The following is an 18,223-nucleotide window of genomic DNA, read 5'->3' on the forward strand; positions in this document are numbered from 1 at the left end:
CCATAATTTTGAGTGCTTGTTGTTTTGTTAACGACGTTTGTATTTTTTTCTCCGTAGGTATTATTTACTAGGCGCACAAAATGCTTTATTCATAGTGGCTAAATATCGCTTTCTAATATGTACTTCAAATAGCCACTATAAATAAAGCATTCTGTGCTACCTATCGGTAGTAAAAAAATTAGGTGTGGCTGGGGTCGTGAACATAGAAAGTTGCTCCTGGTCACTATGAACCCAAATTAGTGCTAGGAATTTTTAAATCAATACTTTTATTTACATTATTTTACTCGAAATTTAAATATGATGCTATGATTGTAAGAAATTAACAAGGGACTCTTTATAAACGTTTATTAACACATTGAAGGCCGAGATGCTAGACACAATGGAAATTGTATTGTTCGAGGCTCACCGGTGAGCCGCGTGGCGTCCAACGTGTTAAATACCCTTCAGTTATTACGGGGTTTTTTTAAACACCCTGTCTTAATTTATTAACAAATTGTCTTTCTTTGTTTTAGGTCGCCATATTGAGCGCCATTGGGTCAATGGCATGATCAATGATGTGTCGGATGATTTAAGATTGGAGGTGTGCCCAGACAATACTCGAATGTTGAGTTTCCGTAAGGTGCCGTTAATTCTCTAACAAAGTTGGCACCACCATCTATACCAACTTTTGAAGAGCATAGGTACGATTGTTTGGCAGAGCAAGAGTATACCCAATAGGAGGTGAATCACTCCGATCCCGACAACCCATATGTGGCTGAAGACGGGACTCATTGGATGGGACGGGACAAGACAGCAAGTCAGATGCTAAAGTGGTGACGCAGGTGTTAAAGGTGTTACAATTGTAATAAAGTTTGTATTTAAAATTTCAGCATTTTATTTCACCTTCTCAGATACATAAGTTGGGATTTTTGGACAAAAAAAAACTTTTACTCACATTCTTTGATATACTATTGACTGTACAATATAATACGACTAAAATATCCTCTCAAAAGTTAGGTAATATATCGGATCGTTTGGTACACGAAAAGCATCGAAACGATTCGAAAAGTTTGATAATAACGAAAGTCGATACAAAAACGTTTCGTACAACTTGTAATGAGTGAAGTGCGAACTTATTGGGGGCATCATCTTGGGCCCTTTATGATATTTCAAGTGCAAATATGTACTTTAGTTACTTTGGAAGCACCTTGTAAATGTTTTGGGATATGTGATCGCCAACAATCGTTACTTTTTAAACGATTTTTTTTTTGTAACGTGGAGAGTTTAGGCCCAATCCATTTGTGTCTGGTAAATTGGAGAGAGTCGTGTCAATGCAGTGAAGAATAAATAATAGATGGTGATAAATGTTTTTCAACAGCTAACAATTTTAACTGGCTCATACTCAGATTCTTTCAAGAAATATAAGGAATTTTCTTCTTGTTTGGTTTGTCGCAGAAGGATATACTCTTATTAATTGCGCATCCACAGGGAACGAACTATACCTCCCGGTTGTAAAGTCCGGGAATCGAACTGCGAACGATCGGATCCGGCCGTCAACATGCGAACGTTTCCTGTGCCCGATATGGGTCCATTACCGGTCCCCGATCACCGTGTTTACAAGCACTATGTTTGTTATTGTGACATACTAGGTACATAGTATGTGTACAAATGTAATGCTTGCTTTGAAAAACCTAAAAAAATCACAAACGCCTGATGGAAATACAACTACTATCAAATCACGTTTGCTAAATTGCTATTAAGTAAAGTGTCACTGGCGTTAATAATAGCCGGTTATTACAAAGTGGGAGGGTTCCCACTTTTTTAGGGTTCCGTACCTCATAAGGAAAAAACGGAACCCTTATAGGATCACTTTGTTGTCCGTCCGTCCGTCTGTCAAGACCCTTTATCTCAAGAACGCGTGAACGTATCAAGCTGAAATTCACATGAAATACTCAGGTCTATTGTCCCTTTAAGCTGTGGAAATATCAAACTTCTAAGCCAAGCCAATCAAAAGATACAGCCGATTATGTCGATATTTTCAACAAATTTTCGACACTCGCAAAGGAATCAAAACCTACAGGATACTTCCCGTAAACTCAGAATCTTGAAATTTGGCATAAAGCATTGTCATATAATGCAAATATAGGAAAAATTGCGAAAATTACATTTTTTTAGTTATATAATATAATAAAAATATTTTAATAAAATGAAACTTACTACCTTATTTCTCACGAACGAATAAAGGTATCAAATTGAAATTTATACCAAATACCTAGATCTATTGTCCCTTTAAGAAGTAAAAAAATCAAACTTCTAAGTTAACGCGATCAAAAGATACAGCAGTTTATACCGACACCTTAGACGAATTTCCGTCACACGCTAGGGAATCAAAACCTACAAGGTACTTCCTGTAAACTCAGAATCTTGAAATTCGGCACGAAGCAACGTTATATAGTACAGATAAAGGAAAAATTGCGAAAATGTTAAATTTGAAGTTATATAAAATTTAAAATATTATTTTTGCTTACATGACATAAAATATTTTTTTAATAATTATAAACTTACTACCTACCCTTTTTCACATGAACGCGTAGAGATATTAAAGTTGAAATTCATATCAAACACTTCTTAAATCTAATTGCCTCTAAACTGTGAGAAATTCTAAATCAACGCAAAAATTCAAAACGCTGAGGTAGGTACCTACCTCAGATCATAGAAGGGAATAGATGTGAAACGGGGGCGTGGCGCGTGTCTCCGCGATATGCCCAGAAACGAACATCGGCCGCGTAGCTAGGTTAGTCGCGATTCAGTCGTACTGAGGAAATGTTCTCCGATATTGTTGGATAATGCGTCGTAACGTGCAATAACATAAGTAAAACGAAGAACTACAGGAACAATGAAGTCATTTACCACATGTAAGTATTGCAAATCCATTGGTATTTTGCTTATAAATAAAAAAAACTAAACATTTTTACGAACGAATTCAGTGCCGTGACATTTACTGCGATATCGAAATTAGTGGTGATAAAAATTCAAACACGTTGTACATTGACGATTTAGTTAGCAACCACTTTATGTCATGCGTAACTACTGCGCAATGTATTTTATTTCTTCCGATATCCACTGACGCGTGAAAATACACAGTACGGCCGCATGTGCCGGTCGTAACATAGTGCAGGGCTCGTGTTCTAATACGGTTTCCTATTATCGATAAATAGAAGTAAATTATTATTTTCTATTTTCTAATTTTGAATGAAAAAATCATGAGTTGCTTGCGATTTTTAAGTTTTTACAAAAACAATAACAATAGTAGAAGGGATAAGTAACTGTCAACTATGTAATTACTATAAGAGCTAGTTGAAAGCCTAATATAGGCATTATTTTTGATAAACATAGGCGGTACGAATTTCGCCATAATTAAAAAGTTAATGCGCGATAGTAGTTAATAATAATTACAGTGATACTGTTATTATTATTAAAGTAAATAATAATATTATTATATTACCAATATTGTAAATACTTAACTCATGACTTTTCATACAAACTTTGTCAGTCTATAACTTCTATACTCCATCGATAACGACATTGAGCTTTGGTTGGGGTAAATTAATATAAGGTAACTTCATTTAGTCCCAATAATTGATTCTGAGTTTTTCGTCCATACAAAATGGAACTGACTCCTTTATGCAAAAATCGTTAAAGAACATAATAATAACGTATAATAATAAAAAGGTTTTCATACAAGCATTTTTTAAACCAATTTCGAGCCTTGCCCCCAGGATTTAAAGTATCGATATCTTATCGACTCCATTTTATCTTTCTTCTCTCTAATTGCTTTTTTCAAAGTGTGCGTCACGTCACGCGGCCATTGATTGGCCATAAGGCACGCCTTCTGGCCAATCACAGCACTTTTAAGCCGGTTGCACATGTTGTCGTAGACTCTCAGTCGCTTTGTTTTTACACAGTTGAATGTGTGTGTGGGAGCTGTGGTGGGGGAAATGTGGGGACACTGGTTCTCGTTGTAGTTACGCGCGACTTCATATCTATTCTCTTTCTATGATCTGAGGTACCTACCTATAATGCAAATATAGGAAAAATAAATAAATAAAGAATAATCATACCGCATATTTTGAAATTCGCCACTACTCGCAACGGAATCAAGTAAGTAATTTGATTTAATACGTCATAAATTGTAAACCGCTACGTTTGTACGGCGGAACCCTCGGTGTGCGAGCCCGACTCGCACTTGGCCGGTTTTTTACGGTTTACAGCGGTTTCTTGAGCAAGTTTCTTCCTCGATATTAAAGTATTGCCATTAGGTCTGCTATTTCATTCTCCTTCTTAATACGGAAATTAATAAAGTCCGAGTTAATAACACAAACAAACACGACAGTCTGTGAGAACAAGTCCTAACTGTAATTTTCAGCTCTAAAACATCTACCAATAATCACCAGGTTACTTCTCCGATTTTGGCTCAAATCCACAATCCAAGCGCCAAACCCGCGACCGACTAACAATCAATATTACACATTACCCGAATAAGCAAATAAAGCAATTTCTCAACGGGGGGCCATAAACTCTTCCGCGGATCCGGGGCATAAGTCAAATTTGTGCGAGCTCGTAAAATTGTGGCGACCGGGGCAACAATAGACTTGGAGAATAAATCAAATCTCGGAGAGCATTGTTCATTTGACGCTCAGTGGGCACACACTACTAAGTACTTATGTAACTAGATAATAACATGTTAAATGTACCTACCTAACTTAAGTATTTATGTAAATAATCAAATAAGTAAGTACGGGTTATTATTTTAATGTTCAACCGACTTCAAAAAAAGGAGGTTCTCAATTCACCCGTATGTTTTTTTTTTTCTATGTTTGTTACACGATAATTCCGCCAATTATGAACCGATTTGAACAAATCTTTTTTCGGCGTATAGGTAATACCTCAAGGGTGGTCCCATTTAAATTTAATAATAAAAAAAACAACCCCCAAGGGTGAAAAATTGGGGATGAACTTTTTTATACGCAATATCTCCGCCGATTATAAACCAATTTGAACGATTATTTTTTTGTTGCATAGGTATTATCAAAAGGGTGGTTTCATGCGAATTTGAAGAAAATATTTCACCCCCAAGGGTGGAAAATTGGGGATGAACTTTTTTATACGCAATATCTCCGCCGATTATGAACCAATTTGAACGATTATTTTTTTCTTGAATAGGTATTATTTGTGTTCACGCATTGAAGTCGGTTTTCTTTTTTTATACATACAGTATTTTTTTAAGTAAGATAGAGTCTTGTAAGTAAAGCCCTTCAAGACAACATTACTTAGGTTTTATAAGAGCCTTTTAGACCCCTTCATGGGGTATAATTTTTAATCTTTTTATTTTGCTTCAAATATTTGATGATTCGTTACACTCTCATCACACAGTGTTTGGTTTGATAACTTGCTTGATGTCCGCAACTCAAAATAGTAGGTAAATATTTTTTTTCTGGGTAGGTAGGTAACTAACAACGAGTAGGTTCCTCTTATTTTTTATATCCACCATACTTCTTATGATTTTCACTTTTTCAACTGCTGGAACAGGCTTGGTTGTAGTAGGTATACTAAAATTCACCAAATCGCCAGTTTCCGTGGTCTCCCTGGAGTCTGGACCAGCGGCCATTTAACGAGCTCGTCGACCGCACGACTGCAAACGGCCGAATCTATTTCATTCAACAACTAAGCTAATTAATTGTTAATGTTAATTAATTAAATTAATTGTGATACGTGCTAAGAGTAGGACTACTTAGGGACTACACATCAAACAGAGAACGGGCAGCAGCTCCGACCCGCCTGCCAAGCGTGGGGATTATGGCAAAACTCACTCTCCACTATAGTGGAGGAAGCTCAACGCTCATAGTCCAGCAGTGGACTGTTAAGGGCTGTTAATGATGATAATGATAACATGCTTAGAAAGGTGTCCATTAAACCAGTCGGCAGCACATCACACGGATGTGCTTATCCTTAAACTTGGAGTGAAAGTGTGGTTGTGTTCCCCAGTCGATGAAGCACATGATGTCGCCGTGCCCGTGCCCAAACAACTGCACGCAGGAAGATTTAATGAAGGCTGCTGACAACGCCACTCTTGTAGCAGAGTTTTAGGCTGCCACTGTGTAGGTTTGTTGTCGAAATGATAAGAAGATAAAATCTATAGTTTTGAGCATTTTCTCAGGAATACGTATAAAATAAAAGTAAATTGCGCAATTCCTACCCAAAATAGCTGCTTAAGGAAAAAATACAAGTTGTGTCGAAAAATGGGAGTTAAAAACACACGTATATTCAGGCAAACAAACGACAGATTTATATGAAAACACCTCTACATACAGGGTGACGACATAAAGCAATAATGTTGTTTCAGCCAAATGACGTCCACTGCTAGACAAAGGCCTCCCCCAAGGTTTTCCACAATGAACGGTCCTGCGCTGCCCGCATCCAGGCTCTTCCCGCGACCTTTACCAGATCGTCGGTCCACCTAGTAGGAGGCCTGCCCACGCTACGTCTTGCAGCCCGTGGTCGCCACTCGAGAACTTTCCTGCCCCAACGGCCATCGTCTCTACGAGCTATGTGCCCCGCCCACTGCCACTTGATTTTAGCAATTCTGCGAGCTATGTCGGTTACTTTGGTTCTCCTACGGATCTCCTCATTTCTGATTCGATCACGCAGGGAAACTCCGAGCATAGCAAAGCAATAATAAATTTAATCTAATGTCATAATAAAATTAAAAAATAAGGTAAATCCAATAGCTTTTTAAAGCTTTTTAGTTTTAAAAGCATAAGAAGCATATTTTTTAAATTCTTTAACATTTAATAATTTAATGTAACTTTTCACATAGTATAAGTTCTGTTATCGCTTCGGCACTGATAAACGTCAAAAAGTTGTTAAACTTCGGCAAAATTAATTTTAGAAATCCAGCTCATTAATGCATAATGAAAATCATCTAAAGTCACGAAGTTTTTAATAATTACGCAGCCAACCAAGTCAACACCTCAACAACAAGTTAGAATGATTCTTTTTTATTTTATGCAGCACAAATCGGGTATTTGAATGCAATCGAACCTAGTCTAGGATGGTACACACCTGCCCTGTAAGTGCCTTTTCATTCTCGCCTTGAAGATTTTGATGATTTCATGTTGATATTATAGCCTGACCAGGAACATAAAAACCCTCGCCATGTTGCGGAAAACGAATGGTACTAATTTCTTTTAATGGCAACAGTAACTAAAAACTTCATTGATATGTCACCTAACATGTCAGTCTATTGCTGTCAAAGTGTAAACAAACTTTATTTTAAACTAGCGGCCGCCCGCGACTTTGTACGCGTGGATCCCGTTTTACCCCCTTCATCTATGTATCTTACGCGGTTTAGATTTTTTCATACAATTTTTTTTCCCGCTAACTCCCGTTCAGGTGGGAATTTTGCAATATCCTGTTGTAACTAAGCTTTAAGTTTACTAAGGTACCTGTATGCCAAATTTCAAGCGTCTATATTACGCGGTTTAGATTTTTTCATACAAATGTTTTTTCCCGCTAACTCCCGTTCCCGAGGGAATTATGCAATATCCTGTTGTAACTAAGCTTTAAATTTACTAAGGTACCTGCATGCCAAATTTCAAGCGTCTATCTTACGCGGTTTAGAGTTTTTCATACAAATGTTTTTTCCAGCTAACTCCCGTTCCCGTGGGAATTTTGCAATATCCTGTTGTAACTAAGCTTTGAGTTTACTAAGGTACCTGCATGCCAAATTTCAAGCGTCTAACTTAAGCGGTTTAGATTTTTCATACAAAAGGATTTTCCCGCTAATTCCCGTTCCCGTGGGCATTCTTAAGTATCCTATAACCTGCCCAGGAGTATGAAGAATAATTGTACCAAGTTTCGTTAAAATCCGTCAAGTAGTTTTTGTTTCTATAGGGAACATACAGACAGACAGACAGACAGACAGACAGACAGACAGACAGACAGACAGACAGACAGACAAAAATTTTACTGATTGCATTTTTGGCATCAGTATCGATCACTAATCACCCCCTGATAGTTATTTTGAAAATATATTTCATGTACAGAATTGACCTCTCTACAGATTTATTATAAGTATAGATGTGCGCAATTGATTTTGTGAATTATTTTGCTAAAATCTTTTTATAGTCGTGAAAGAAAAGTGGTTCACAATGTGTTAAAGTATTTGTCGAAGAGAAATACTAAGGGTTCGGCAATATTTTCATTGAATAATGTTTCCGACAAAGGTTGTCAAATTGACTGACATGTTTATCGTATAGTACAGTCCACTATGAAAATGAGCTGTGGTTTGTTTCAACTACCTATTTTAAAGATTTTTGTCACTTTGTAAGTGTTGAATTTTATGGAATTGGGAAAGAAGTACCGATTTGAAGCGTTCATGAGCAGACATTGCAGTTGAATATTCAAGTTCTGAATTTGATTATTGATGAATAATAAAATAAATCCTACTAGCTCGATTGATGGTTTCATTTAATTTATTTAAACCAGGTTACCTATAATAATATTTTTTCATTAATTTATGAAAATATCAAATTAGCCCGTAATGCTGAATCCTGATACATAAAGTTAGGCTATTAATTTAACACAGGTACGACTGTACTCAGTGTTGCACTATCAAATGCAATTGACGCGCCTCTATGCCAGGGTTTTTATGTTCCTGGTCAGGCTATAGTTTTAATTTATTGTCGTTTCCACCCTGTATATCTCCAGACGCAATGTGCCGCCACGGAAACGAAATAGTATACGTCACGTGATAGTTTAGTGCGGATGTGACTTTTACATTATTATTTCTTTATAATATATAATAGATTACTGACATAATACGATAACTAAAAAAATCATATCCTCCTTCTGGCGCAGTCGGGTAATCAACTAATTGCATTTACAATAAACTTAAATGCTTCAGAAAAGTTATTCTAATAAGTTAATAAACAAATGAACAATGCTGGTTACTTATTTAACTTGACTTCCTTTGAGTTTAGAAGTCTAGTCTAAGATCTAGTAGAGACAACACCGGGTACGATTCCGACTCCCAGTCAGTCCGATTGGGTCATGCCATTACCGCTATTTAGCTAAGGGTAGTATTTAAACGAGTGACTGTAAATTTATGTTGTAAGTGTCAAAAATAATTAATGTGGGCTAAAGAATTACTAAGTGAGCGACTGAGTGCGAGTGACGAAAAATCAAAAGAATAGCAACTTACAAAAAAAAATTGAGTTCCTTAAAATACAAAATGAGAAGCTTCATAATATTTGAGCGACCTAATATTTGATTGAGTGTCAACGTTAGGTCCTGCATTTTTTTCAATATTTGGCAAATGCTTTTTTTATACTGAGTGGTATTTTGAACTTTAATGAAGTGTTTCGAATGCAAAAACTACTTTGAAAAATACTATTATGAGCAGCGTATTATGAGCCCACATTTAAATAAAAAATGATCTTATGAAATAAATATTTGACGGAACACTATTCTAGTAGCGAAAAAAATAAATCATTAAAATTTAAGGGTAGGTAATCAAATGAAACAATGTATTATTAAAAATGAAATAAATTTGTATTTTCTTAAATCGAATCAACAAAAAAAAAAAACAAAATAAAATAAGTCGCTTCTGTCGACCCAAAAAAAAGTAATTTTATTAATAAGGCTCATTGGTACCTATGAGGATTGAGGAGCTCTACCTACTCATCGTCACTGTATGATAAGTGCTGGCTTGGACTTAGCGGGCCGGCCTCGTTTTCTTTTTTGTCCAATAGGTATCAGTTTTGCTTCCAGTGGCGGTGTTGTTAGTTTGAGCCGAATTGCTAGACCCAAAACGTGTTTGCATACATATTTTGTTAAAAATTCGGGACAGTCACCCGCCCCGATTCGAATTCGCGCGCTACAGCGCGCGAATTAATTATTAATTATTTATTAATGAAAACTACAGATTGTTACAACAATCTGTAGTTTTCATTAATAAAGCGTATCAAAATAAAAAAACATGAGACCTCAAATATAATATCAGTAACCAATAATCATTAATAAAGCAGCTCACAAAACTTTGCTTAGAATTAACTTTTTTGTAGTTCGTTCAGTAAAACCTCAATTAGAAAAATCTAATGTATCTTCATATTAAAGTTGCCCTCTCTGTATTTCTAGTCGCTCACTTAGTAATTTAGTCGCCCGGATAGTATTTTTATGTCTGAAATGTAATAATCAAAACCCACATTTTGTAAGCTCGTTCTGGATTTTATTATTGATCAATATTCGTCGTTAGTTTGGTAAATTTTTCGCTTACTCAAATTCATACCGCTCAAGGTATTAAAACAGTATGCCATCATCAGTCGCAAAGTTTTTTTTTAGTCGCTCGTTTTATAATTCCCCTTTAGCTAAGTACCAATAATTGTATTGGTTACCTACACAACCAAAGATGCAATAGGTGTGATCATCACAGTGATGTGCTTTAAACTGTTCTAATTTAAGCAAGGTTCGATGTTAAGGCTCGACGTGGTAAAACCAGAAACATAAAATAAAACGAATATTCCCGAAATATCCTGAATAAAACAACGCGTCCACGTTAGACATTACCGCCCAAGCGTGATTTATATGTCTCACAAAATTATAACTCATTGTACAATATTTCTTTGCGTTAACAGAATATTAGCGGGAACGAGAAAATAATGCCCACTGAGTTCGCATGGATGGCTACTTGGGCTTTATCTGGGCAATAATTTATATTGTTTTGGGTATTTTTCATTTGGTGATGATCACCCGAAAGACAGAAATTCTAGGTCATTTTGGAAAACCGTGAATTATGAATCTGGCGATATGTTTATTAGACGTATCCAATTTAAAATCAATTGTTTAATTACAATGCAGAAGAACAAAGTGCTGGATTTCTCAATGAACGAACAGTAGTTTGTTTTTCATTGCCGGAGCGCCTGAAAAAAAGTGTTAGCAATAACAGTAAAAGTCGGATATGTGAGCGCATTGCTTGCTACATTTGATCAGGTCAACAAACTTACCGATTTAGACAAATAAATAAATCATTTTATTGTTTAATAAATGTCACAATGAGGAAAACATAAAGTAAACATTACCTTTTCACTGTCACTTACTGTCTCTAGATGTTTAGCTTTATAAACAGCAAGAATTATTTACCTTTTTGCGTCTATTGCCATTATACCTATGTACCTACTTACCTAATCTTTTATTTTTATCAATTGCTATCCAGGGCATCCCGACAGGTAATATTAAAGATAGAATTAGAACGAACCTATTTCTAAGCTAACGTTTATCCGGTCAATGAGTTTTATTCAATTAAACCAGAAATGATTGTGCATATTTTATTGTGACAGTGCCTGAAATATAACGAAGGCAACAAATTGCCTTTCTAAGTTATTGTGATGGTGAGTTGAGGAAAATATTTATTTCTCTGTGGTTAATTAATTATCCTAGAGGAGCACCTTTAAACCGCAATTTTTAGGGGGACACGCACGAGATACCGATTTTCTGTGACTGTTGACCTGTTTTTTGCAGGAACTGTTTTTTTCAGGATCCCGTTTAGTAGTTACGTGTTTTAATATCAACTTTCACATGAACATCCTGTTTTCTGTGTCCCGCAATAAGTCGATTCGTTCGAATTTGTGATTTGAATTTTGCGGAATTCTGACTTACTAAAGTTCACGCAGGCAAAACCGGACAAGAGCTTGTATTTAATAGATATCTAAATTACACCCATTGTGCGTTTTTCTCAAAAACGTTCGGAATATTTATTGCTAAACTCGCTTAAACCGAAGTTATTCCTGAGCACAATAATTTTCGACGCCCCATCCGAAAAGTTTAAATTAGAGACGTCACGGTAATCCGATTGCCGATTCAATCACTTTAATTGATTCCCCGACCTTGGCAAGTTTTATGAGTTTCGGGAATATCATCTTATTTACGATGAATTTTTGATATTTTGAAATTTTCTGGAACACGTATTTTTCAGTATATTTAGATTATGAAAATTAATCTAATGTTGTTTTATATCAAAATAGGTAGTTGTGTTGTGTAGAGTTGAAATGCTACTTAAATTAGCAGGAAATACAGGTACAACACCACACACACAAGGTCCTCCCACAAGGTGGACCGACGACCTCATAAAGGAAGGAATGTTTGGAAGCAGGCCGCCACCAACCGGCCATTGTGGAAATCATTGGGAGAGGCCTATGTTCAGCAGTGGACGTCCTATGGCTGAAATGATGTTGATGAATATCAAAATAGGTTTAGCAATTGGCAGGAATAGTTAAAGGTAAGTTTGATAGGATGTCGACTGTTAGATACCTGCATTGATGCACTTACCTTAACTGGGTCTTTTCAAGGCGAGAGTAAATAGGCACTTACAGGGCAGGTATGTACCTACCATCCTAGACTGCATCCTCAGATCATAGAAGGGAACTGCATCTTAACATGAGGTGCGATTGTGGTCAAATTTTTATATGTGGTATTTGAATGTGGTATTTGAAGGTGTATGCGTAAACGGTGTGTTTGCATAAATAAAATATTTGTATTTGTAATTCCTGCTTTGTTCTGCACAAAAAAATGGATCTAAAATTCGTTACCAATAAATCGATAAAGTCATTATTCGTATTTATAAATAATTACAGCAAATGTAGAGACGTAGCGAAGCGTTTACGAAAATGTCGTAAAAATTACCTATAATATCGTCTAAAAGACGTCACTCTCTAAAGTAGACAAACTTTTGTAATGTATTATGTAACCTGTTTTAAGACAAATAATACTTTCAATTCTGTAGGATTTAAATAAACACCGCCCTTTGCCATAGTTAAAAAGTTAATACTTTTGTCTATGATGCTAACTCTGTATTCTCTGTCCGTCCGTCCGTGTGGACGTCAATAAACCGTTTAAATTGAAATAATTCCCTCTTTTATTAGTATACTTCCAACAGGTTATGGGCCGTCCCGTATACCCGTAGTGAAAGGGAGAATTTCGACAATTTATTGAGATAAATCGGAGAATCACATTTCGAAGTAATATTCTGAAAATTTTTCCCGATCGAAAATGGCTACCGCGAACCTTCAACTGGAAAAATTGGCCGGTCGGGAAAATTACTCGACATGGAAGTTTGCAGTTAAATCGTATCTAGAACACGAAGATTTATGGGAGTGTGTTGATCCAGGAATCAACGTTGATCCGAAGAAAGATATCAAAGCCAAGTCGAAATTGATTTTGTTGGTAGAACCAATAAATTTCGTGCATATTGAAAGTGCTTCGTCCGCCAGAGAGGTGTGGAAAAGAGGTGTTGAGGTTGCATTTGAGGACTCCGGGCTATCTCGAAAAGTCGGATTATTGAAGGATCTGATAAACACCACCCTAGACAACTGCTCCAGTATCGAGGAATACGTTAATAAGATTATGAGTACTGCGTACAAGTTACGGAATATCGGCTTCGAAGTTGGTGATGAATGGCTGGGAACACTCATGCTGGCAGGTTTACCGGATAATTATAAACCGATGATCATGGGTCTGGAAAGTTCCTGCATAAAGATTTCATCAGATTTTGTGAAGACAAAACTTTTACAAGAAGTGAAAGTCTCCGAGTCTTCTGCATTCTATACAAAGCACAAGAATACATCTAATACAAAGCCAAAAGGAAAAGGTCCCCGCTGCTTTAAGTGTAACAATTATGGGCATTACAAGAGCCAATGCAAAGCTACTACTACAGTGAAGAATAATGATAACAAGAATAATCATAACACCTTTTCAGCCGTTTTTTCAGCTTTCAGCATGTCAAATCAAGACGAGTGGTATGTTGACTCGGGAGCTACAATGCATATGTCAAGACGCTCTAATTGGATGTATGACCTGCAAGCACCTCCGATTAATAAAATAATGGTGGCGAACAGTGACTCAGTCTCCGTGCACAGTATGGGTAAAGTAAATATACAGACCCGTTATTGCAAGAATGAGAATCCAATCCAGGTGAGAAATGTCTTGTATATTCCTGATCTGAGTACAAACCTTTTGTCGGTTAGTCAACTAACCAAGAGTGGCTGTAAGGTAGAGTTCACTGACACGGGCTGCAACATATTCAATGCCAACAAGACTCTGGTAGCAACTGCGAATTTATGCAATAACATGTATAAACTTAATACTGTTACAGATAGTGCATATACAGTTTCTCATAATGAGAGTAAGGTAGATATTACTACATGGCATAAGAGGATGGGGCACCTAAACATGGCTGATGTGAGGAGATTAGAGGTATGTGCTGAAGGTATAACTATCAGTAACAAGGAAGCTGATAATGTTTGTGTCACATGTTGTGAAGCTAAACAAACTCGATCACCGTTTCCCCATTCTGGTTCGAGGGCGAAGGCGCTGTTGGAAATAATACATACCGACTTATGCGGTCCAATGGAAACGACATCGGCTGGAGGAGGAAAGTATTTTATAACCTTCATAGACGATTTTTCACGCAAAGTTTATGTATACTTTTTGAAGAGCAAAACTGACATTCGATCGGTATTTCAAAAGTATAAACAAGAAGTTGAAAATGAATTGGACAAGAAAATCAAAATTTTGAGAAGTGACAATGGGAAGGAGTATTGTAACCAGGATTTTACTAACTTTCTAGCAGTTTCCGGCATCAAACATCAGACGAGCTCTCCGTACTCACCTGAGCAGAACGGGTTGGCCGAGCGGATGAACAGGTCTCTTGTCGAGCGTGCAAAGTGCATGCTATTTGAAGCAAAGCTGAAGAAAACTTTTTGGGCTGAGGCTGTTGCTGCTGCAGCTCATGTCATCAACAGATCGCCGTCACGAGTACTGGGTGAGGTAACACCATACGAAAAATGGACTGGTAAGAAACCAAATATTTCACATCTAAGGATTTTTGGCACTAAGGCCATGGTACACGTTCCTAAACAAATTCGACAGAAATGGGATCGTAAATCACGTGAACTAATATTTGTTGGATACTGTGAGAACACAAAGGGGTATAGACTGTTTGATCCTATTAACAAAAAGATTGTCATTAGCAGGGATGTAATATTCATAGAAAAAGATCTTGAAACTGAAAATATTACACCGGAACCTGTATCATTGACACAGTGTGTTAATATTCCCCTGGATGCAAACAATGATTGTTCAGATTCACAGAATAGTACCGAAATAAATAACACTCTAACAAATGAAGAGGATAGCGTTCAAATTGAAGCGGAAACTAGTACGATGAGTGACACATCAATTTACAGTTGTGATAATGGAAGGTCGGATGATGAGACCTATTACCCTGATACAAGTGATGATACTGAGGAGAGTAGTTTTGAAAGAAATATAACTTTGAGGTCACACCAGAGACGCAACCTTCAAGGCAATAATGTCATGTGTGTTATGCCAATTTCAGATCCACAAACTGTGAAAGAAGCTATGGCAAGTACTAAGGCTGAATTTTGGAAGGATGCTATGAATGAAGAGTACAAGTCTTTATTAGAAAATAAAACTTGGGAAATTACTTCGCTACCAGCGGGCAAACGTGCAATACCATGTAAGTGGGTTTTTAAGACGAAGACGAATGAGAAAGGAGAAATTGTTAAATATAAAGCAAGGCTTGTGGTCAAGGGCTGTTCTCAAAAACCCGGCATTGATTACACGGAAGTATTTTCACCAGTGGTAAGAACGACTTCGCTTAGATATTTGTTTGCTCTGTCTGCCAAGTACGATATGGATATGTGGCAAATGGATGCCGTATCAGCGTTTCTCCAAGGAGACATAGAGGAGGAGATATACATGAAAATGCCTCCTATGTATGACAACACTGATAGTACAGATAGTGAGAAAGTTTGTCGACTGAAAAAGTCTCTATATGGATTGAAACAGGCTAGCAGGCAGTGGAACAAGAAGCTTGATGCAGCATTAAAAGAATTGGGTCTTTTACAAGCTAAATGTGATCCTTGTATCTACTATAACATTGTGAATGAAAATGACATGACTTTTATGGCTATTCATGTAGATGATATTATTTTGTTCACAAACAATCAAGATAGTAAGGCTCGTATTAAGGAACAGTTATTCAGCAAGTTAAAAATGAAGGATTTAGGTGAACTGAAGTACTGTCTTGGAATACATGTAGAAAGAGATAGAAATAAAGGCACTCTGTATTTAGATCAAAGAAAATATACAGGGTGTCCCGTAATGTAACGTCAAGCCGGAACTGGATGTTGAGGCAAGTTGTGCTGGTTATCAGAAAAATTAAAAAAAAAATCTATGTGGCATATTTTCAAAATAATAGGCATTTAAAAAAAATCTAAAAATTCTACTCCAGGTGACGGTCCTTTTACTCGTGTTGCCACAAATCTTCACTTTTTCCAAAATTTTTTTTTGTTACGTAACCCTGAATAATGCTTCTCTAAATTGTTATCAAAATTACAAAACCAGCTGCTCCAGCTTGGATGAAAAAAATACATTATTCCCAAAAAAAAAATCCAAAATAAAAATTTTGCCTAGTTTAAACTGACTGTACTGAAAAAAAAATGTACTACGCGAGTGTGGCAAGTGACGTCATAATTTGGCGCATTTAGTAAGGATTCCAAAATGGTATAACACTTGGTAAATTTTTGCTGTAATAGTCGACAATTTTTGGTTTTTTGGAAATAGTCCCGTTTTTAACTTTATCTACCTTGGTTAAAAATTATTATTCTAATGTGCCCAAAATTCAAGTTTCTGTGACTGACTACCGTACAGTCAGTCACAGAAACTTTTGTCACTATGACAGTAATTAGTAGTTGACATACTGTGACAAAAGTCACCCGTGCGCGCGCGCCTTTACTACCTGCTCTGCCTGCACTTGTACTTGGTAACCGGGATAATAAGGATATGAAGTTTCGGTTATGGATACGATTACGGATATTAGAATAATATTATACCGGTTTCGGTTACGGTCACGGATATGAAATCATTTCAGATTATCCGAAAGTTTCGGATAATTTCGGTAACGGAATTATTAGAATTTCAAAAATGTAGGTACATAATACAAATAGCAAGATGCTGCGTGAGCGTGACCGACATAGCTACTTTATGTACCAACTAAGACGACACCTATGTATGATAAAGGTAAAACAGGCTGGCATATTAGATGGTGCCAGCGAATGCCAGACAAGTTGGTAACAAATATTAAGATTTAAGGTACAATTCCAAGACGGGCCGCAGACCGCAAACTGCAACCGCAAACTGCAAAACTATGAAATCGGCAGCGCGACATTGCAGCTGCGGCGTGTATACTGCAGATTTCATAGAGTTTTGCAGTTTGGAATTGTACCCTTAGACTCCGCCTTTATCCGAAACTATCCGTAACTTTTGAATCAGTTTCGGTTACGGTTATGGATATTTTTTTATTTCGGATATCCGATAGTTTCGGTTACGGTTACGGATATCCATAACATCCCTGCTTGGTAAGATGGCCCTCTCCGTCCCGCTCATAACTTTTAAAATGGCTTCTCCACCTCACTTAAGCCAGAAACTTGAATTTGGGCACATTATTTAGAATAATATTTTTAACCAAGGTAGATAAAGTTAAAAAACGGGATTATTTCCAATAAACAAAAATTATCGACAAGTACAGCAAGATTTTACAAAGTGTTATACCATTTTGGAATCCTTACTAAATGCGCCAAATTATGACGTCACTTGCCACACTCGCGTAGTATATTTTTTTTTCATTACAGTCAGTTTAAACTAGGCAAAATTTTTATTTTGATATTTTTTTTGGGAATAATGTATTTTTTTCATCTAAGTTGGAGCAGCTGGTTTTGTAATTTTGATAACAATTTAGAGAAGCATTATTCAGGGTTACATAACAAAAAAAAAAATTTGGAAAAAGTGAAGATTTGTGGCAACACGAGTAAAAAGACCGTCACCGGGAGTAGAATTTTTTGATTTTTTTTAAATGCCTATTATTTTGACAAAATGCTACATAGATTTTTTTTTATATTTTTCTGATAACCAGAATAACTTGCCTCAACACCCAGTTCCGGCTTGACGATACATTACGGGACACCCTGTATACAGGAGGTATTGAGCAAATATGGAATGGCTGATTGCAAAACTGTAAAAACTCCAATTGATCCAAACTTCAAGTTTCAAGGAATAGAAAATACTGAAGAAAGTAAGATATTGAAAGACATTCCTTATTAGGAAGTAA

The sequence above is a fragment of the Ostrinia nubilalis genome, chromosome 25 (genome assembly GCF_963855985.1).
Source record: "Ostrinia nubilalis chromosome 25, ilOstNubi1.1, whole genome shotgun sequence".
Classification (NCBI taxonomy): Eukaryota; Metazoa; Arthropoda; class Insecta; order Lepidoptera; family Crambidae; genus Ostrinia; species Ostrinia nubilalis.